Genomic DNA, 14,957 nt, shown 5'->3' on the forward strand with positions numbered 1-14,957 from the left:
AGGTTGCTGAAATTAGGAATTACATGTTAGGCAAACCAATTTTTTCCCATGGTTTCCTTTTCTATAAACTGTGGTGAGAGAGGTACGTATTAGTTAAATATGCTGTTGTCTATTAAAGACCAGTATTTCAGAGAAAGTATAATTGATAAAATGGACTGAGCTGTAATAACTCACACTGACATGGGCTTTATTTTCCAAAGCAGTTTGATTTATTTTATAGAATAGGAAACAGGTTCATGGGCCAAGGTCACAGGTAGGGCCAGATCTGGAACACAGACCCCTTGATTCCTGTGTCGGCCTTAGCCAGATTTTAGTCTTGTCAGTGTGGCAAGTTCTCTTGTTTTGTCCTTGTTAAAAGCTGTTATGACTTTGTAGCTAAAAAATTATTTTTTGGTTTTTGATGATCCTAAATCCGCATTCATTTGTGTGTTGTTGAATTTTGTGTCATTTCCATTAGATGTGTGCCCCTTCTGATATTGTAGTGCTCAGAGCTGTACATGTAACTCTAAAACATCAACTCCAAACCCCTTCACGTGGCTGGCCCTGTCTCATTTCTCTTTGCTCTTCCCCTCATACTCATTATACCAGTCAAAGTGAACTTTTCTCAGTTCCTCAAACTGAGTTTTCTCTTTATAAAGATTCCTTTGCTTGGAACTCGCCTCCTCCCTTCCGCCTTTAACCTGCTGACTCCTACCTAGTTTGGTGGTTAGGAGTGGGTGTGGGCTCTGCAACGAGAATTCGGGTTTCCAATCCTGACACCATTGCTTAATAGCTATATGATCTGTGTGATCTACTGAAGGGGCCACTGTCTTCTTGCTGGTACATTGGAAATAATAGTAACCACCTCCAGGCGTGGTTATGAGATTTCAGTGGATTTGTTCTTGCAACGTTAGAACAGTGCCTGATGGCTGGAAGCCTTTGCTGACGGTGCCCCCACACCCTGGTGTGCTAGATGGCCCTGCTCTTTCTGATGCTCATCATTGCACCTGGCACCCTGTCCTGCTGGATTATAATCGCCTCTACATGAGTCTACCATTCCACTGTGAGGATAGGGGTGACCGTGCCGTGTCTGTGTTGTTCGCTTTGGGATACAGCACTTGGCACATATATAGGTACTCGGGAAATGTCTGAATAAACGGAAAAGCAAAGGACCTGTTAGCTCACATTGTGAGCTTAATATCTCTGACCTCAGCTTTCCTTTCCTTCAGTGAAGATCTTTTTAGCTTTTGTGTGGGGCTTTTGATGGGGATAATTTTAGGAAGAGGGAGGTAGAAAAGATCTTCTAGTTTGACCTAGGTCTCTTCATGGAAGCTTTTGGTGTTGTAACACATCAGTGCTTAGTGTAAGACGCTGTACTTATGGACAGACCTCTTGAAAAGTCACTGTGTTCTTTAAGAAAAGGTTAAAGTGGATTCCACAGAAAAATAGGGTAGATTCCCAGGGAACACCCGGTCAATGTTGACCACAGTCTGGATTTAACCAAATAACTGTCCCAGCCTCCCTGCCCCAGCTCTCTAAACACACACTCACAGGATTTCCCGGCATTCAGCTTTTGTTGGCAATCAAGTATGCTGCTGGCCGTAATGTAGCCATAGAAGTCACTTGATTTTTTCCCCTTACATGCTCTGTCCTTAGTCAAGAATAAAAACAATGTAAAAGGAAAAGCTTATGCAAGAGTAGAATAATTTCTGGTTGAAAGTAAGGAGAAATTTTTTTCTGCCCAAGGAGTAGAGGTGATCTGGCTTAGTCCTGGCAGTTACTCAGGTGGTGGGGATGTTCTAGGTGAAAATAATGTCTTTCTTAAGGGAAAGGGGGAAGAAGGGAGAAGGAAGGGGTCTGCTGTGCTGCTATGATTCCTTTGTTTAAAGCCATGAAAGGTTTTGAGTACTAGAAGAGTGAGACTAGCAATTAATTGCTGTAGAATCTATTGGATTTTCGAAGGGCAGTAGTGAAAAGCAAAGACTAACTCAAACTGGGCTTTTACAGCAGTATAATTTGAAAAACAAGTTCCCTTTCTTGAGCTTGATCCTGCCTTTCTACATCTAGTCTGCCCCAACAAGATAATGATAATAATAATACTTAGTGAGCACTGACTGTGTATAAGCACTGTTCTAAGTACTTTCCGTAGAGAGCCAATGTATACATAATGTTCAGTATTTATGGTTTCTTTATATAGCTTTTTTTCTTTTCAAAGAAAGGCAGGATGCATGGCAGTTAAAGTGTGTGTGTGTCAGATTTGAATGCCACCTCTTCTTACTAGCTGTGTAATCTTGGGCGAATTTCTTTCTGTCTCATATTTCATAGCTGTACATTGAAATAGAGTTCTTCTTTGATGAGGTCGTGCACAACACAGTACTGTGCTAGGCTCGTAGTAAGCTGCTCAGTTGTTTTAGCTAAATAAGCAACTGGCCATTTGTTATGTCGTCTTCTACTGAGTGTGGGCTTAGATTGTGATTGGTATCCAGAGAAATTTATGAAAAATTTCAGAGCAATTTCTACTATGGTCCTGACTGGGAAGTTTATTTGGTGCATTGATCAGTGCTTCTGACGATGTCACCATCATCTGCCAATACAGGGTGAGACCATTGATTGTCACCTCTACCCTGGCTTACCTGACCTTTCCTGATCTCCAGTCATACCTTGTCACTGGTCCTTTATTTCTTTGCAGAGTCTGACGAAATTAGAGCAGTGTTTCTCCAGGAAGTGGGAATGCCTCATTGAACCACTTAATCTGTTTCCCAGAGCAAGAAGGGACCCCAAAAATTCATGGTGTCTCAGCTACTTCAGATTACTCTTCTTTAAGCCGTAAATGCTGCCCATTGAAAATCCTTCAGCAACTACTCTTCATCCCCTTGGTTTTTGAGCAGATCCTGCCACCCTCCCCTACCCTCAGAGCCTGCTTTTCTAAGAGCAGGATTGGGGTCTGTGTGTGTGTGTGTGTGTAATATAGAGAGAGAGAGAGAGAGAGAGAGAGAGAGAGAGAGAGAGAGAGAGAAAGAGAGAGATAGCAGGCTCTTACCATTTGGAAGGCATTTTCTCATAGTTAAGATGTTAAAGATACTATTATGTTATGAAGAACACTTAGTTCATTTATTTATTAGAACAATGGCTATATTACAGGTTAACCTGGTTTTTGTAGGATAGCCAGGTATTCTGCCACCCTTTATAATGTTTCACATGTGTGTTCTGAACTTTAAAAGTAAACTTATGAATGAACTTAAAAGACTCCATGCAGTAAATCTTCATGCAAAAGCATCTGTTCAACATCCTCCATATTCCAGTTACAGTGAATTGGTAAAATACAAGAATTAATAAGATACATCCCTGCTCTCGAGCAGTTCAGTGCCTGAAGGCTAGGTCCATGCTGTTCTGCCATGACATGGGTGATGGGAGCTAACAGAATACCAAAAAGTAGAGCTAAGAACTTACAGAAGTACTCAAAAATGTTTGTTAAATGACTAAAGCCTCTAAGCTGTCACTTAGGTTTTTATCTTTGATTTGGAGAGTTAGATACTAGGTATATATATTTAGGTATATATATTAAGATACTAGGTATATATATTTCCATATTTGAGCTCATAATTTTTAAAATTCTTATTGTCTTTCCATTTTATCTACAAATGATTTTCTAAAAATAAAGACCAAGTTATCATAATTAGAGTTTGTTTACTAGTTTTCTGAAAACCTAACCCAACGGAATGGGCAGGGTTGATGGTGAGAGGAAGATGAAGGAGGGGAGTTTTCTGACAGTAATTTGTGATTTCTCCCAAAGCACTCTCAGGCAGTATTTCTTTCAGTCCCTTCTATGGCATCATTTTTATTTTTAGTGTCCACAAATACTCTAGGCTTTAGATGTTTCTTCTGCATTGAGAACCCTTAGGATGTTTCATGTTGGTATGTTTGTTATACCAGGAATTCTACAAGTTATGACCTGCCACTGTTAAAATGCAGGCAATTCTTTTTTGGAATGTCATCATTTTCCATATGCTTACAGAGTAATGCCTCCCTGCCCCAGCTGTCAATATGGACCATCTGCAATGACCTTATGTGTTTTATTTTCCACACATTCTCTTCATCGTGTAGAATTTTATAAAGGGCTATATAAGTCAGTAATCTTGAGTGCATTACGTGCCACTTATAGAAGGGTCGAAAGTAGGTAAAAGGCGGGAGTGGAGAGGCAGCTGATGGGGCAGTGTCCCTGGGCAGATGAGAGAAATGAGAGCCAGAGATCGGGGTCTATCTAGTCTTTTTCTTAGACTAGAAGAAGAAAAACGTTTTCCCATAGAAAGAGGCAAAGGTAAATGTGGGGAAAGTTCTGATTAACAGACATTTATTGAGTGTCTTCTATATGCCAAGCACTGTGCTAATTTCTGGGAACAAATGGAGGACTAAGACGTGATCTGCTTTCAGGGAAATTATAGTTTAGTAGAGGAAATGGTCACAGAAAACCATGTTGGGTACCGAATGCAGTCGATCTTCATAATTCATGGATTCCATGTTTGCGGATTTGTCTACTCACTAAAATTTGTTTATAACCCCAAAGTCAATGTTTGTGGTGCTTTTAAGGCCATTAAGGGACATGGGCAGATCGGTAAAATATTGACGTTACCGGATGTGCACACTGCCTACTGAAGTCACTCTCTGCTTCTTATATCAGCTCTCATACTGTAAACAGTGTACTTTTCACAGTCTATTTAGCATTGAGGTGGGTTGTTTTTGTTGTTGTTGTTTTTTGTTTTACATTTTTGTGCTTTTTGTTGGTGATTTTACTGTTTAAAATGGCCCCCAAATTATAGTTTGCTGTCTAATGTTCTTCAGGCAAGAAGGCTGTGATGTGCCTTATAAAGAAATTATATGTTAGATAAGCTTCCTTTAGGCATGAGTTACAGTGCTGTTGGCTGTAGTTTCAATGTTTCGAAGCAACAATCAGTATGTATTAAATAAAGTATCTTTAAACAGAAACACACATAAAACACGGTTACGTATTAATCATTTGTTGAAAATGTTGTGGCCAGAGGCTTGCAGGAACCAGGAACCTAATTCTATATTTCCCCTAAAAGCAATGGTTCACTATTTACTAATTCGATTTTCCCAGAGACTTTGTAGAATGTAAATACCGTGAATAACAAGAATCAATTGTACAATGGAAGTTCTGTGCAGCCTTAGAGTGGAGAAGGTAAATGGCCAGCTGATCCTAGAATAAGTTTTGAGGGCTGTTCCAGCCGAAGGACAGATGTGGTGGGGAATCAAAGCAATGACTTTGTAGTGCTTGAAAGATAAAGAAGTAAAGCCAGAATGGAACATTGGAAGATTATGTAAAGTCAGAGGGCAGACCTGGAGCTTATGAATAAGGTGGCTGTAAGGATGGGAGGTTGTAGTCAAAGTGAAAATGGGTGGAGGTAGAAATGAAGGCTGCGAAGGAGGACAGAATAGCACATGCACAGAACGTTGGGCTCTGCGGGACAGTGTAGTGACAAATCCGAGGGCCGAGAGCTCACAAAACAATTTCAGTGCCCACTGAGTGCAGCTACGTGCATGTTTCCAGAGACATGATCCAGGAATCGTAAAAGTCCAGGGATAAAGGCAGGTATAAAGAGGCCTAGCAAAGTGTCAGATGAGCATCAGGGTTCTTCACTACACAGAATACAATGCATTTTTTGATATAGAAGCCCACCTCCTTTGTACCATGGGAAAGACCTGGAGGAAGAATCAAGAAGATCGTTTATTGATTAGATTTAGGGAGAGGCGGGACAGAGAAGAGAGAATGGTCAAGAGTTGCTCCAAAGTGTTGACCGATTGTCATGAGATGCTTTTGCTTCTACAGAGAGCTAGACCGATGTTATACTTTCAGAATTTTCATTGTTATCTTTTGGTGCCAGTAATGCTTCAATTTTCAGTTCCCTTGTCATGTGATTTTCACTATTACGGCATTTGAGACTGGTGAATGTCTATACACATGGTTTGGTAAATAGAGGTAATGATTCCTCTCAGTTCTCTGTTTGCATGAGGGGTAGGGAGATAGCCAGCTTCCTCTGGACTCTCTTCAAGCTTTCACTCACACCTTTGGACACTGTTTCTAGCCTTCTAAACCTTCCCACTGCCCACGGGGGTAGGTTTTATATCTTTTCTCATTGGCCATTATGATGGGATTTGGAAATGGAGGGGAGCCCAATCATACACACACAGTGCCACTATAATTCTAGCCACTGGCCACAGGTGGCTTGTGGGTACTTGAAATGTGGCTAGTTCGAATTGAGGTGTTCTGTAAGTGTAACACTCACACTGGGTTTAAAGACAGTATGAAAAAAACCACAAAGTAGTTCACTAATAGTTTTTTACATGTTGGATTAAACAAATTATTAAAATTCATTTCACCTGTTTCTTTTTGCTTTTTTTTAAAAGGGAGTACTAGAAAATTTTAAGTTATATACATAGCTCACAATATTTTCTGTTCATGTTTCATTGCTCCCTTTGAATGACTATTAGATGGCATTACTTCTAAAGACCAAGTTGCTGGGCGCACTTATATTTGTAATGCCATTGAAGTTGCTATTGTACTTGAATATAGCTCTCATAAATAAAAGGAGTACCATTATGAATACTGAAAATTCTCTCTACTAAGAAAACTTCTCCCTAAGAAGTTTATTCTTTTTCTTTGGAACTCCTTCTGTAATAAATAAAGTCAACATCCATGACAATTCTACGGGATGAAATATAATTGAATCCCTTTAAGAATTAATATCAAGGTTAGCATTAGCTTGTGCTTTTGATTAATCAACCACAGTTGGATTTTTAAGTGTGTGGTTATTTTTCAAGGGAGCATTTGAATCTCTGTCACCTTGAGCCAAGGTATAATGAGGTTTTGTTGTCCCTGTGAGTGACTATTTCCAGAACTTAGGTGAACAGCTATTTGTGAGACAGCCTTAGTAAATATGAGAGAAAAGAGGTTAATTCTAACATCAGGACCATTTTCTAAGTGCCTTCTCTCTGTTCAATGTTAGCCTGATTAACTACATAAGCAAAACACTAAAGACTTTGAAGATGTGGCATCCATGTCCTCAGGAAGTTCATCATCTGGTTTAGAAGTTTGTAAGGGACATTCTAACATTCTGATGCATGTGAATGAGGTGGGAGGAGAGAGTAACACCTTACAGGAGTAGCTAAAGCATTAAAATCTGCAAATTATTACAAATATGCAGGTTCAAGTTTACTGTGAATCAACACCACTTCCACGTGTGTTCTTTTACGGCAGTCATGGATGGCCTACAGCCATTCTTCCCTACCGCCACTGTCGCAGCGTGTAAGACACAGGGACTGTCGTTCTGAGGTGTAGCCAGGGGGAGATTCTGCGATATAAGAAGCAAACAGAGAATCCTTCAGAGGTATTGTACCCAGAGAGTCCATTCTGTCTTCCCATTATAGATGTTGAAATATCTTCAGAAAAGGGTCACTGTGAGAGTTTTTACAGGTTAGATAGCCCTTGGTTTGGATACTGAAAGAACTTAAGAGGATTTGACTTGGAGAGTTAGATAAAGAGCATTTGAGGAAGGTATGTACACTAGTGTGATGGAAGCTACCTAGGAGGTGGAAAAGGAATTTATCAGTGGGAGAAAGAATGTCTTATGTTAATTTGAAAGCTAATTACTTCATAGATATAAGTTTCTAGCTGTTGCACTCACTTTTTCTAGAATTTATTGTTTGCAGGGGACTTTGCAATGAGTTTATTTTAGAGGGCTTAATTGCCCAGAGCTTCCAGAGAATTTGCTTTGTTTTGGGGTGGGAGGTGACAGACTTTTTTGGATAAAATTATTATTTGCCAGATGTCATTGTGGCCAAATTTATTTATCTTGGCTGCATGTTGTGTAAATACAGTGCAGTCAAATACGAACTTAGCAACTCAGGACAGTGAGTACTTTTGGATGCATGGATATACATACACACACACACACACACACACACACACACACACACACACACACACACACGTCATATTTGTCTAGAGCCGTATAGGTTTTCAGAGGGATTTTCACATGCTCACACTTAACATTTTAATCACTCTTCTAAGATAGGTGGAATAAGTGTCATCATCACCCATGAATTTGTGAGGTTAAGAGAAGCTGAGTGCCTTTCCCCAGAGACGTGTGGCCAGTGAGTGACTAGGCCAGAACCAGACAGAGTGCTTGTCTTCTAACCCAGGGTTCTTTTCCCTTGTATGACACCCTCTGTCAGCAGGGACACTGCTGACTGTGACTGCATCTGGTTGCTATTGTCTCCTGAGTTCCTAGTACTCAGCCTTGTCATGAGGAACTGACTCAGAGAAATGAAAGTCTGCTGATTCAGAACTGAATATCCTTTTCCCAGCCTCTCATTTCCCAGCTTTCTCTTCACATAAATTGATTTCTATCTACTACGAAGCAGCTTTCTCAGTCTTTGCAGCTCTTAAACCTCTCAAAGCACTTGAAGAGCCTTTTTCACTTAATTTGCCAGTGGCAAACATATTATATGAGAAGCTTTTAATTTTAGCTAGATTGTGGTAGTATCACTACTATTACCTATCAAACCAAATCTGACAGAGAGCAAGAGAGAAGCATCTTCTGTCATCACTGACTTACCTCTTAACCTCTACATAGATTCCGTTGAATAACTCATAACTTTATTCTGCTGTGTATATTGACTGTTCCAGTGAATGGGTTTGTAACGGGCCAAGAATGAGTGGGATACTAGTGAGAAGACTATCGCGAGAATCCTGACAAAATATGGGGTTTGGACTAGGGTGATAGCAGTGGAAGTTGTGATGTAGGCTGCCATGTCTCCACAGGCAGGGGTCAAGGGGGAGCCAGGAGTGCCACATGTTCCACATAAAGCTTCCTCCCCTTCTCCAGCTTCATATCACCAGTGGTGAGAGAAGAGAGGGTCTTAGTACTCTGGGTGCTTCTGGTAAGAGACTCTCCCACCTGTCCAACCCCTACAACACCAACAGCCCCGTCGCACTGTCACCACATCTGCCTGGGGACAGGAAGTGCACTAATTCCACTCTTCTCTGTATCATCAACATCCTGAACAGGGCCTGGCACATGAGATATTTGAAAAGATGAATTAATGGAGTCCCAAGTCTTTAGGTAGTATGTTTTAAAGGCAGGTTTGTAAATTGTTCTACAAAACCAGTGAAATTCCTTTATAAATTGTGGAAGAGTGTCAGATGCTTTTTTATTTTGTTTAATCCCATTTGGTGGCTTATTTAATTATAGCACCAATTAATAAGTAACTCCCCGTAGTTCCAAAATTATCTCAATGGCTATAATAGTTACGATAATATTATTTATATAATGCCATTTATAGTAATTCGATCAAATTATTCCTCTGTGAGATAAGTAGTTGTATCCCCACATTATAAATGTTAAAAAAATTATAAATGCTTAAAAATATTTTTTAAACTTATGCGTATAAGACAGAAGGGGAGAGAAAGGCATTTTAACAACAAAACTCTTCTCCAGGAAGACTCGGGGACCAGTCTCATGTGGAACATGTGTGTGTAGTTTACCTGAATGGAGCAAGGTGTATGAGAAGATGCACAACAATGAGAAGGCTTATTGCAGAGGGTCTCGGTGCTCAGCTACGGGAGCTAAAGCTTCAGCTGTGGCTTGGCCATGTGAGCTGCTGTATCTGAATACCGACAGTATTTTAGGATATGATTTTGCCTGCGCAGCGCTGCATTGCACTGAGTAATCCAGGCTGCATCTGTTTCAGAGCATCAACAGAAAATTTTAATTATGTTATAGCTGTACACCCAAATGGAAGGAAGATGGAGATAGCTGAGAGTTTTTCACTAGGTATTTTTTTGAAACATGCTTCTCATGAATTATACAATTTTGATAAGAATTATGACAGTTTTGATGAGGAGGGTGGGAGCACCAAAAACTGGCAATACTGCAGAGCTGTTTTTGTTCAAATAGGTAGAGTGAGCAGGTGTATCAAACACGAATTTCTGCAACGGCTCTTCAAGGCAACTTCCACTTTTCTTTTGTAAGTGTGTGTCCTGGTCACATGCTTTGTACAGAATGAGACACCTGCGAGTGAGTCCAGAGATGATGGCCCCAACTCAGTAGCTCAGCTTCCAACTTCTTCAGCAGATCCGGACTCCTGATACTTTCACTAAGGTCCAAATGCTGGTGACAGCCTGGCTTGAAATCAGAGTTAAACTTTAAACGTTATGTAATACCTTGTCGCTAATATGTTTCTAACTTTTGGAAGTCTTGAAAATAATGGTATGATTGTTATTAATTTCAGTGGAACATGGGCATGGGTTGTAAAAGTCATACATGGGGAAAATGGATTATAGACTGAGGTCTAATAATGGACTTTTAAAAAGTGAAGAAAGTTTTTATCTAAATTGCTGATTATCTAGCTGATTCCAGAAAGGGTGAATCATTTTACTGAGTCAAAAAAGATAAGCAGTGCCCCTTGTTGTAGATGGAGAGTAACACCATAGAGCCCTGGAACCTTGGCTTAGCCGGCCTGGCCTGGCCACCTTTTTTTCTTGCTAAAGGTTAGATATCAAATAGTTACAGCCACACTTTTATTGTAACTGTCCTTCTCAGGGCCATGGTTTCATTTATCAGGTTGAGAATCTACTGCAGTCTCATCTTTCTTTTTCTTATCTCTGTTGTGAGCATGCTGGTTAGATAGCCTTTCACTAGCACTTTTTCAATAAAAGTGTCATGTGTTTAGCTTAAGAGTCCTCTCGTTAGCTGATTATGTTGTACTGCGGCTAGGTGCTAAACCGAGTCTCCAAATAAAGGGCAATTGGGGAGTTTTGTTTTTGGTTAGGTATTTTTAAAAGAGTGTATAGCTGCAGCTAGATACTTTTATTGGCTTATATAAATATTAATGATCACAGTTATGTTGAAGAAAAACAGTGTGAGTAGAATTGCACTCTTAGGGCTGAGTGCTTTGCTTTTCCTTTCAGCTGTCTGAAATCGTTTTGACTCTGATAATTCCTTTACAATAAAGCCTGCAGAATTGTTATAAAGAAATCAAGTGATCATTATCGGTTTGGCTGCAAGAATTTTAAAAAATGAAGTAGTTTCAGCCATTGTTTATAAATAATGCATACTTATTGTTGAAAAATGGAAAATAAAGAAGAATCAAAAAGCATTCTTAGTCCCTTTACTCAGGCATTCTGATATTTCTTTTGAGTTCTCTTTCTTACATTGGGTTTTTTAAAAGCATGTACAATTTTGTATCCTGTTATTTTTATTTAACTTTATAATGTAAGAATTTTTCTATGTTTCACAGATTTCATAATGACATGCCACTCATTCATTCATTCATTTATTCTTTCAGTCATCGAGTGCCCTTTCTGTGCTGGTGCCAAATGCTGTGTTCTTCAAAGTATGGGCCTATGACAGTAGAAAATAACCTGGATTATAATTAGGAACTATGGCTTATCCTGAATTTTCATGTAACTTTTATCTGAATCGAAAAGCTAAATTATCTCTTAGGTAGTTCCTCATTTTAAGTCAAAGCAGTAGTACTGGTTGATTTTATTGTGCAGTTAAGCTAGCTTTGTATTGATCAGAAAAATCAGTCTGCGTCAGAGTTTGTCCCTCAGCTGTGGTGCTGGACTGGGCAGGGTCAAGAGAGGAGAGCAGAACAGGCATCCTGTGGGGTGGCTGCTGTGTTTGGCTCCAGCACAGGGATTGTTTACCAGGGAGCGGGGCAGGGTTCATGGCAAGGTGTCTCATCACCCATGGTACATGTGACTGGGGCCTTGTCCTCAACAGAGGGCTAAATGGGTGAGAATCTAAACGTAGTTAGTGGTCTGAGGTTCAAGACGTAAAAGAAAGGATTGGACTTATCACTCAGTGATATCCATCTGCACCCTCCTTAGGCACCTCTTCCCAAATCAGTCATCGATGGGAAGTACAGAAGTGTGCCTCCTGGCAGCAGAGAGTGAGGGCGAGTGGCATGGGTCCACTGAGAGTAAGGATGCCTGCACGTAGATCCTGCCTCTGCCACACTGACAGACTATACTGTCTGGACCAGCTCCTCAGCCTTTCTGTGCTCCGTTCTCATCTGCTAAAAGAAGATATCAGTGCTACCAACTTACTGTGATTATGTGAAACCTTAGAATAATGCCTTGGCACGTAGAATAAACACTTGATAAATCTAGCTAGTTATTATCTACTTTGTATGCCTGAGTTTGTACATATTGCCAAATTTCCTGAGTGCTGACCTTGTCAGATAAGTTTAGATGGCATTAGGGCAGGTATGTTATCTTCTGCTTGCACACTGAACTGGTATTACGAGGCTAGGCTGCTACTTAGGTATTCATTCATGATCATGTTTCTGAAAACAGCCAAGTATCGACAGACTTGGTCTTAATCCTGGATCTGTCTCCAAAGCCCATTCCCTTAAGTCGCACTGCTCAAGGAAGCTCTCTCATCTCCTTACCTTCGTCCATTGCTCTAGCCTTGTATGAGCACCTTTTTTTTAAAAAAAAAAAAAAAACTTTGTATCGAACTATAATATTACAGACAGAAAAGTGTTCATGTTCTGCTTGCTGTGTGTTCACAGCACCAGCACCCAGATCAACAAACAGTAGTTTGCCAGCATGCCATAACCTTTTTGTGTCTCCTTCTGGGGATGACACTTTGAAAATCACTGGTAGAAAGGCTTGTAATCAGTCGTTCGTGGGCATGTGGAAAAGGCATTATGGAAGAGAGAGAATTACAGTAGTCCCCTCCCTTATCCGCAGTCTTGCTTTTGGTGGTTTCAATTACCTGTGATCAGCAGCAGTCCGAATATATTAAATGGAAAACTCCAGAAATAGACAGTATGTAAGTTTTAAATTGTGCTCTGTTCCGAGCGTATGATGAAATTTCGCACCATCCCGTTTAGTCCCAGCCAGGATGTGAATCATCCTTTTGTCCTGCGTCTTCACGTGGTAGATGCTCCTGGACTTAGTCACTTAGTAGCCATTGGATTGACTGTCATGGCATCGCAGTGCCTGTGTTCAAATAGCTTTTATTTTACTTAAAAATGGCCTCCACGTGCAAGAGGAGTGACGCTGGCAATTCAAGTATGTGTGCCAAAGAGAAGCCGTGGAGTGCTTCTGTTAAGGGAAAAAAGGTGAAAGTTCTCAATTTCGTAAGGAAAGAAAAAAAACTCAAATGCTGAGGTTGCTAAGATCTATGGCAAGAACAAATATTCTGTGAAATCGTGAAGAAGGAAAAAGAAATTCATGCTAGTTTTGCTGTCTTACCTCAAACTACAAAAGTTAGGGCCACAGTAGATGATAAATGCTTAGTTAAGACGGAAAAGGCATTACATTTGTTTGACATTGTCATGGCTCAATGATCCTCCTTCTGTTGTTTATTAGAAGAGTAACAGTAGCCTAATGCTGCATCACAATGCCTGCATGGATTACCTCACTTCGTCTTGTCACAGAGGCGTTGTATCATCTCACATCAGCACAAGAAGAATAAATGCAATACAATAAGATATTTTGAGTTACTGTTCACGTAACTTTTATTACAATATATTGTTATAACTTCTATTTTATTACTAGTTATTATTAATCTCTTACTGTGCCTAATTTATAAATAAATAAACTACCATAGGTATGTATGCATAGAAAAAACACAGATACATGGAGTTTGGAACTCACCACAGTTCAGGCATCCACTGGGGGTCTGGGAACTTATCCCCCATGGAGAAGGGGCTACTGTGCCCCCAAAAGAGGGAGGTGCATTGTGGTAGCCATAGATCACAAACTGCCGCAGCTCCCCTCCATTTATTCTTCCTTTTTTCTCATTAAAGTAATGTGAATAGGCAGGAAAATATGTTTTTATAGAGAGATTCATTAGATAAGAATAGTTAGACTGGATTTTGGAGAAGTAAGTTAGGCCTTTGTTTTTTTCTCTCCTCAAACTCGTCTTCATTTAATACATTGATCACTATTTTTTATCACCTAAAGAGTATGAAGTCAAGTGAATGCAGAATTGGATGAACACTTACCTTGAAACTTTCCTGATTTTAATTCTCCCAGCACTAAAGTAGTAGTGAGATTGGATTTTTTCTCAGATGCCAAATATTTTGGATTGGAGGTGAGTCCCTAGAACACTGCATCGGAAGGAATGGGAGGGAGTCTGGGTACAACAGGAAACACTATAATGGCTGATTAGAGATATCTGTTAGAGGTCAGACTGGTGTCTTGAGTCCCTGGGATTCGCCTCCTCTGGTCTACACAATACTTATGCTATTTCTTGACCCGTAGGCGTAGACTCTCCTCTAGGACCACTGGGTACCTGGGTTGTGAGATTGGAAGTGGAACAAACACAGTTTAAAGAGTTGGTCTCCCTTTCTTACATAGATCACATGGGTTCATATTTCTTCCATACCTCTCTGATCCTCCCTTCCAGCACTGGATAAAGTTCATCTATATTGTGAAAGTATCTGTGGAGGCAGCAGCAGTTTGAGGCATCATATCAAACTGCAGGTGGAGTGTGGGAGTTCAGTCAGGGATTTCAGGTACTTTTCTAAATGTGTAAACACAGCTGAACCGTGCGAAGGAAATAGAGAACTTTACTATGAATAGCTTTATAGATCGGGCCGCTGATACATTTTAATAGGCATATGACTTCATGCTAAGAGCAGGGTATCCAGCATGCTAATGAGTAATGGTGTGAGTACCTATGTAAGAGTATGATTCCATTTTGGGAAGAAGACTGAGAAAAAGGGAGATTAGATTGAGATAGAGGACAGAATTTGGGGTACCCACCGAAGACCAAAACGTATCTCTCTTAGCTACTCTGTGACCTGCTCTAATATCTCAGAAGAATAGTTTTGATGATATCTAATTTTACTTGTTCTTTCATTTATTGATGAAAATTAAAACTTTCATTTAAATATAAGAAAATCGGAGCTATATAGTGTACAGTGGTTGAGATTTTGAT

Source organism: Pteropus vampyrus, unplaced genomic scaffold (genome assembly GCF_000151845.1).
Source record: "Pteropus vampyrus isolate Shadow unplaced genomic scaffold, Pvam_2.0 Scaffold88, whole genome shotgun sequence".
Classification (NCBI taxonomy): domain Eukaryota; kingdom Metazoa; phylum Chordata; class Mammalia; order Chiroptera; family Pteropodidae; genus Pteropus; species Pteropus vampyrus.